Source organism: Fukomys damarensis, unplaced genomic scaffold (genome assembly GCF_012274545.1).
Source record: "Fukomys damarensis isolate Sample0158 unplaced genomic scaffold, DMR_v1.0_HiC HiC_scaffold_8, whole genome shotgun sequence".
NCBI lineage: Eukaryota > Metazoa > Chordata > Mammalia > Rodentia > Bathyergidae > Fukomys > Fukomys damarensis.
Window position 1 is genome coordinate 3,483,359 of NW_022900920.1, and position 8,588 is coordinate 3,491,946.

The 8,588-nt window shown below is 32.7% G+C and overlaps 1 protein-coding gene and 1 long non-coding RNA gene across 4 annotated transcripts in view; both read right to left on the bottom strand.

Moving 5' to 3' along the window:
• Hpse2 (heparanase 2 (inactive)) overlaps positions 1-8,588 on the bottom strand; it is a 770,839-nt gene that overhangs the window by 431,526 nt on the left and 330,725 nt on the right. The gene's annotated exons all lie outside the window — the stretch shown is intronic.
• Positions 1-8,588, bottom strand: part of LOC104872299 — a 133,380-nt gene that overhangs the window by 84,489 nt on the left and 40,303 nt on the right. The gene's annotated exons all lie outside the window — the stretch shown is intronic.

The window sequence follows — 8,588 nt, forward strand, 5'->3', positions numbered from 1 at the left end:
AAAAAAAAAAAAAAAAAAAAAAAAAAAAAAAAAAAAAACTCCTTAGGTGGCACACTGAGATTTGTTTATGCAAGGAATTATAGAGCTCCTATTACACTGTAGTGCTAGGTACTGTAACAGCCAAATGGAGAAACTAAAACAGAAATGGAGACAATGAGGAAATAAAGGTTGAGAGGATCAGAGAACACAAGCCAAAGAAAACAGATGTAATGAAGTAGCCAGGTATCATTCTAGGAGAGTCTCTTTGTCAAGTGGTGAACTAGAAGCCAGAACATTATTTAAATGGGAGGGTGATAGAGTGAATCATAAATCTAGTAGATTTAATGGGATAGCTGTTTAAAAAGTTTCCAAATTTACTGGGTTTGTTTGTATTAGTTACATCCATATGAAGACAAAAATGTGAGTATATCTTAATCTTTGACTTTTGAATTAGCGGAGATTTTATAATTTTGGATCCTCTATAAATTTGTAGAGATGCCTCAATGCTGTCAAAATATCACAAATTTCAAATTCCTAAGACATTAAACAATGAGTTTTCATACGTTTTGTTTGGTACCGGGGATCGAACTCGGGTCCTTGCGCTTATGAGGCAGGTGGTGGAACCACTGAGCTAAATCCCTGGCCCTGGTGAGTTTTCCTTTGTACAACATTTATATCATCACCTCAGGTCAATGCTCTACAGAGCAAAAATATACATTAAACATTAATCTTTTTTCAGTTCAAGACTAAAGATCATAATATCAGTTTAAATACTACATGAATTCCAGAGCTAAAGCTCAGTTTTCCTCCACTTCCTCCAGCCACTAGCCACCTTTTTCTACAGAGGGGAAACAAAAACCTGTTATTACCAGCCACCTCAATTATATGAAAGAATTAAATCACACTGGTAAAGATGTCTAAGACATGCAAATACTAAATGTAATTATTCATTAAATGGGATCTCCTCCCCAGGCAGATGTTTCTGGTTAAAAAAATGTGAACCATGTGGACAACACAGGATCAATAAGGAATAGGGAAATAAAGAAAGATAGACAGAAATATTATAGAAGTAGTGGGATCCAGAAAGAAAGAGCACCTGAAGTTTATGTGTTAGGGGTGGGGTGTCAAAAGTAGAATTCATGGAAGAAATATTTTCGAGGATGTACTATAAGGAAAAACAATTCAGCTGATCAGATACTAACATACAAAGCAAAAAGTGAGGAGGGTCAGAAATGATGCAATATTAGAAACATAAAGGGACACCCTACCAACTTGAAAGAGAACTTGCATGGGGAAGAGATAAAAAAAAAAACCAAAACACAAGCATTTGCCAAGTAGGCTTATGTGTATCCTTTGAAAAACAGGAAATATAAGCGTCAGTGAAAACAACACGACAAAGGAAAATACAGTTAATTTAAAATGAAAGCATGAAGATAAACACAAAAACACTACAGAAATTAATAGTCAAACTTTAAACATACACACAAATACACATATACACATGAAAATAGGACTAAAGAAAGCCCAGCAGTGTATGACAGTCAGCACGGAAGGAAATGTAGGAATAAACACATCCTTGTTATGTTTATATTTATCTTCCACAGAAATCTGTGGAAGTGTAGTCTGATCATTCCATCCTCATGTTCAAAGAAGTTGCTTCAGAATAACTCTTACAATCATATTCAGAAATCACTTCTGCTGAAGACAGAAAAAGATAAATGTTTTACATACTTTACTTTTTTAAAAATACAAAATTAGGGCCAGAGATTCAGCTCAGTGGCACCTCGCCTGTCTCGCAGGCACAAGGTCCTGAGTTCGATCCCTGGTAGTGGAAAAAAAAAATTAAAACTTACTATCTAAATTTCCAAATGAGGAACTTAAGGAAAATATCAATGAGTTTCAGTGAAAGAAAAAATTTTTGTAGAATCAAGTAAATACCAACTCATCTTCTAATTATCTTTTGTGACTTTATAAACAATCAGTTAACTTCTCTGGGTTTTAGTTTTCTCATATGTTAAAATGAAGATAATAAGGGGCCGGGGGGACATAGTTCAGTGGTGCCTTGCCTTTCCAGGAAGCTCAAGTCCTGAGTTCAATCCTCAGTACAAAAAAACGTGTGTGTGGAGATTATATAAATGAAATAAATGAATATGTATTAAGCACAAAGCTGCTGAATATTAAGAGTTCATTTGCCTTCTTTTCTCCTCAAACTCTTAGGATAAGCACACACAACATATTTATCTATCAAAATATGTTCATCTACAGTCCACAGAGTAAATCTCTTGTCAACTATAAACAGATTTCTCCAATAAAAAAAGAAGGAATAGTGAGAAGTCACTTAAATTTAAGAGTCCTTTCAATCTGGAAATGTTTACAAGATATATGAAATCCAGTAATTTCCTCTCACATCCTCAGAATTAGTAAGCATATTAGGCATAGCAGTGTTTGACCAATCTAATACTCTTTCAAAATAACATGGATTTTTGTTTCAGATTTTTTCCCTTGCACTTCTGCAATAAATATGAACTGAAAATGAAATTGATTCAGTCTTATAAATGGGTTTTGTTAGGGTTAGGGTTGTTAAGGTTTTGTTATTGGGCCCACTTTGCATTTATGCTTGTTATCTCTGGTAAAGGACAAAGAGAATATAGAAGGAAGACACAAACAGCTGGATGATAGCAAAGTATATTGCAAAATATGGCAGCTTAGGAAACCAAATAATCCTGGTTTGATCTTGGACAAATTATTTCACTCATGTGGACCTCAATTTATTAACAGTTAAAATGATACTCCAGGAGTCCCTGTCTAGCTTTAAAATTCTGTTATTTGCTCTGAGGTAACGTTTTTTTCTGTTAGATTAACAAAATTAAGCAGAGGGTAGAGCAGGAGGCAGGAGGGTGAGGGGCTGCATGACCCTTTCTTTCACGAGCTTCTGTATTCTCCAGGTTTGGTCAACAGGACAAGATAGAGAACTGCTATAAATTGTTTTTGCTCTTCGGAAAGCAATTTGGTAAAATGTATCCAGAGCAAGAGATTCACACAGCGGTTCCAAGATGTGGTTTTCAGCTTTTAGTGGCAGGTTTCCAGCACACATTTACTTAAATTGTTGAACATAGCTATCTCATCTGTAAAATAAAGATATAATGTAGCTATCTGAAATGGTTGTTGTGAAGATTAAATTAAATTCAGGTTAAGGCCTGCATCACTTATAACCTGGCACCTGGTAAGTACCAAAAAATGTGTAAGCTATTATTTCATAACTCTGTTTTGACTCAATAACCCCACTCCTGGGAATTTATCCTTAAAATATAATTGTAAGGAAGAAATAAAACTACTTGATGAGATAATTTGTGATGTCATTGACTGTAGTAGGAAAAAAATGCTAAAAGATCAAAATGTTCAACAACTGAAAAGTGATAAAACCTGGTAGGGAGTTAAGAAGCTACTGAAATAATTATTATAGAGAGTAGCTAATAATATGGTAAAATATGTATGTTACATTTCTAAGTGAAAAAACATGGCCCAAATTATTTATACATTATAATTTCAGCTGTATAAAAATGTGCTTCCATGTTTATAATGGCAAGAAAAGAGTATTTAAAAATGAAATTAGTAGATATTTAAATAAATTGATTTATGTGATTTTTTCCTTTTCAAATTTTCTCAACATTACTATGGTATTGTTTAGGTGTTTGAAAAATTAACTTAGTAGACAAAACAAATAAAGAAAAGGAGTGGATTTTCACAAAAAAGATAAAATTATTAAGTGATTCTCCTGGTCCCTTTGGAGCCATAAAGGCCTAATACAGCATCTTATACACCTCTATACTGTGTTGACAAGGTGACTAAAAAGGTTGCTTTTGGCATGGACATTTTAGTGACAGAGCTATACTTTAAATTTTTCTGGACATTTCATTAATTTATAGCTCCAATTCCAATTAAATTTAAAAAGAATTAAAAATCAGTAACTTTTGGTTGTGTTTTGACTACATAAATGTACATTTACATACATTGCATTCTCTAAAAGGTAAAAAGCCATATCCAAATTAGTAGCAAAATCCAATGAAAATTATTTAAAGAGCAAGTTACCAAAATTTCATAAACATGAAAGAATTAAGCATAAATGGAATAATTCAAACCATATAGGTTCAGCTGAAAGACCATAGATGTGGAACATTTTTCTAACTGACTCATGGAATATAATGGAATTACATTAGCATTTGTTAATCTTATTTCTCTTAAATGAGAAAACAAAATGATAAAGAGAAAAATAAAAAACAGATCATAGAAATTAGAGAGATAGATCTTTCTCAGGGAGATGGAAGGAGGACTCCAGCATGGAAATTAAAGAATTAAAACCAAAAACTCTAGAAACATACACCAATGTAAAAGTACTTGATCATTAAAAAGAAAAGAACTTGATCACTGATATTATATTATTGAGTAGAAGGAAAGAATATAAAATACAGAGTTCCTTAAGGCAAAGAGTCAGATCAAAGATCATGCATGAAGCTGAGCCTCAAAGGCTTATTACCATAGTAAAATATTAACCTAAGAAATACTAAAAATAAATAAAAACAGCAAACAAAAATACCCCATAAAACATGACAGCAAGAAAATAGTTGGGGCCAGGGATTTAGCTCAGGGGTTCTGCTGCCTTCTTAGCAAGTGCAAGGTCCCGAGTTCCATCCCCCGTTACAAAAAAAAAAAAAAAAAAAAAAGAGAGAGAGAAAGAAAGAAAAGAAAAAGAAAATAGTTAAGGGCAACTCAGATGGACAGAGAACATTTTTTTTCTGAAAATACATGCCACAAATTGGCCTTCACGTGAGTATGTAACATAAATTCAGGCTAGTTGTGCATCTGAAAAAAAAATCCTCATCTTAGCATTTAAGTGGTCACAAATTTCTGGTGCTAAAAGGAGGTAGGAGTTTAGGGCATAGCCAGCTGGCTGAGCAAGAGGGTGTGACCTCAGTCATGGAGATCCAACATAAATACATGCAAACCCTGCACCTGGGATTACTCAGGGAGTATAATCTTCAATTCTTCTAGTGAACTCAAGCAAGCTTTTGATAGGATGATTTGGATCTGACATCAGCCTGAGGAGTGGGGTATACAAAAGAAAGTCACCATTAAACCACTGCCACTGTGCTCTCTCTTTCTTCAGTAGGCTGCTTTTACTCTGCAGGGCATATTTCTTTTCCTACCTTTAATAAATGTGTAAAATCTTGCTACATTATTCACCTTTCAGACCAATTCTTTGCTTAGGACAAGAACCTATAAGTATTCACTAGAAGGAGCCCTATAGCACTCCAGAACCACAATAACACAAAGGCACCTGCCAAAACAATTGATCTTTCAAATCCTTTTGAGTTTAGATATTGGACTGAGTTTGATATCGGTCCACGTGCTTGAAAATCCAGTCCGATATTTAAATCCAAAAGGACTTCAGATATTGAAGTTATCAGGTACAAACTATGACTTTTTTTAAAAAGGCACAATAAAATATATTTTAAAACTGCAATAATGTGGCAAGTTTGAAAAAAGAAACTTGTAGTAATGACAACTACTGACATTTCGTTTCAAAAAATCAATGAAAGATTAAACAGAACAAGCAAAAAAAGTGTAAAAGAAATGGAAGGTAACACTAGAGATACCATAGCAACATGCATATAGAGAAAAGGGCTGGAAAATATAAAAAAGAATCTATGAGATAGCATGATTAGATTAAAAAGTTCCACCCTGTGTGTAGACAAAATTCCAGAAGAAATGATGGACTGTAAAAGTGAGAGGTAATATATAAGATAGTATTCAGAGAATTTTCCAGTTTAAGTTAAAATTTAAAGTTTTAGATTGAACAATATCAATATTGTCAAATAAGATAAAAAGATATCTATATCAAAGTATATTATAATAAAGCTACGAAGAATCAAAGGATACTGTTTTAAAAGCAGAGAAAAGATGGCATACAAAGGAACAGCAATTATATTGACATTTTTTATTTGACTTCTCAAAAACAACCATGAATGGCAAAAATAGTCAAATAATACCTTAAAATGACAAGAACAAATAACTATCATCTTGAATTAAATAAAAAAACAAAATCACTTTTCAAAAAAATGGGTGAAATCATACCAGAAGTTTAAAAAATTCTGTTTACCATCCATAGCCCGTCACAATTTCTTACAACAAAACATTAAAATTAGCAAAAACAAAAAAGTCAACTTTAAAAACCCCAAATATATATAAATATTAAAATAACTGTTTCATGAGACAAGTAAGAAAACACAATATATAGAAAGCACAGGAAGTTGAACAATAATTAAAATTTTTCTCAACACAGGATCAATATTTTAAATCTATTTCCATGGCACAGTTGTTAACCAGCATTTCTATGATCACATGAGAAGAAACTCTCTTGTATTCACTGAGTCCATGTGATTGAAACCAGTCCAACTCTGTAAGTTTAATTCATCTGGATCTCCTAATCTACACTTGTCAAGAAGAGGAACTTTACCCCAATGTTTGAGGTTACAGTATCTCTTCTAAGGGAGTTTCCTTGAAAGGGGATACTAATTTTTCTTATGTTTCATCTAAGTCTTCTTTATTGTCCATGGTAGATCCTATCAAGCATATTTTCAGATGGCCAGTTACAAAGTCAAATCCACAAGGAAAAAGCTTGTACACCAAAAGAATCTGCTAATTGTGTAACTGCAGAAACTGTAGGGGAAAAGATCCTAAGGGTGCTAAGGTAGGGAGAGAAAAAAGGACTTTTAGAATGAGCTAATTTGAGACTCAAGGTGAAATTATGGGGGATGCGGTATTCAACATAGCAGTCACAATAATCCAGCACAGTTTTAATCATGTTCAGTTGGTTGTCTGAAATCTGAACAAAATGGTAATGTACAAAAAGGCAATCTTTAACAGAAATTTATGATTAAGTGCATAGACTGTAGAGATAGGAAGAGGCCTTGGAGATGGTGGAGATAGGCAGGAGGGAAGAAGAAAGGAAAGTAAAAAAAGATCATGCTATGTTTATGTACCAATTTCCAACAATGAAAATATTTATTATGTATCACAAACATATACTAATAAAACATTTAAAATTATAACAATAGAATATTTTCTTCTCATTTTCAAAGTCCATTTATTAGAAAAAATATCTAAAATCAATAAACCTAGCTTTCATTTAGGAAACTAGAGATGTAAGAACAATTTAAACCTATAAGCAAATAGGAGAAAAATAAATTAAAATTAAAGTAGAAATCAATGAAATCGAAACTAAGAAAACAAAAGGGGAAAAGTAATGGAAGCAAATGTGGTTCTTTGCAAATATCAATTATTAAAAAAACTTCTAGCCAGCCTAACCAAGAAAGAAAGAGAGAAGACACAAATTACCAATATCAGAAATAAAAGAGGAGAAATCAAAATAGCTAAACCAATAGATATTAAAAGGATAAAAATAGAATGCTGGGAAACACTATATAGTACAAATCTAACAATTTGCGTAAAATGGACTGATTTCCTGAAGCATGTAAACTACCAAAACTCACAAAAAATACGTTTGAATTGACTTAATATATATTTTAAAAGTTGAATTGACAATTAATGATCTTAAAAAAAAAAGAGAGCACTATGTTCATCTGATTTTATTGTTAATTCTGCCCCACATTTAAGGAGAAATTACACCAATTTACCATAATTAGTAAAAGATGAAATTCTTCCTAAATAATTTTATGTGATCATCACTACCCAAATATTAAAACTATATAAAGATGGACCAGGGATTTAGCTCAGTGGTGCCATAACTGCCCCTCAAGTCCCGGTAAAAAAAAAAAAAAAAACCTATATAAAGACAATACCAGGACAGAAAATTACAAAGTATGATAAAAACTAGAGCGGATGTTTAAAGTTTTAAAAATGATTACACTAAAAGATAAATTGACATTAATCTCCTTCAAAATATCCTCCCCCAAATACTTTAAACACACTTATTTTATCAGTTTTGCCACTTTCTGAACTGGTTGCTTTTTCCTGGGTTGCTGTTGTGCTGTTGAGGCTGCCTCAGAGTCCTGAATCAACTCAAAACATTTACATCTCATGATCGCTTTGACTGTGGGGAAGAACCCGAAGTTCAGGGTGCCACGTTTGATGAATACATTGGAAGAAGACAAAGTGCAGTGTTTTCTGATCCTGCCTGTCTGTTAGATGGTATGAGGCAGCAGCACTCATTATATCTCTAATCATGTCTTGTAAAGACATCCATAAAAGATGGCTTCTAGAACTGCTTCATAGAATGACAAAAATGGAGACATACGTGTGTTTGAAGTGAGAAGGAATATTTGAGGAGTATCAATGGCAAGTGACTCTTACTGTAATAAATTTTGAAAAATTAAATATTCATATATTTTGATCACAACTTATATAAAGCACCATCTCTTATGAACATAGATGCAAAACTTCCAAACAGAACATTAGCAAGTTGATGCAAAAAGGCATAAAATGAACTACACATCACAATCAAATGTAGAATTAACACAAAATGCATAATATTCAAAAATCATTATAGTCTGCCCCATCAACAGACTATAAAAAAAGAAAAATTATATATA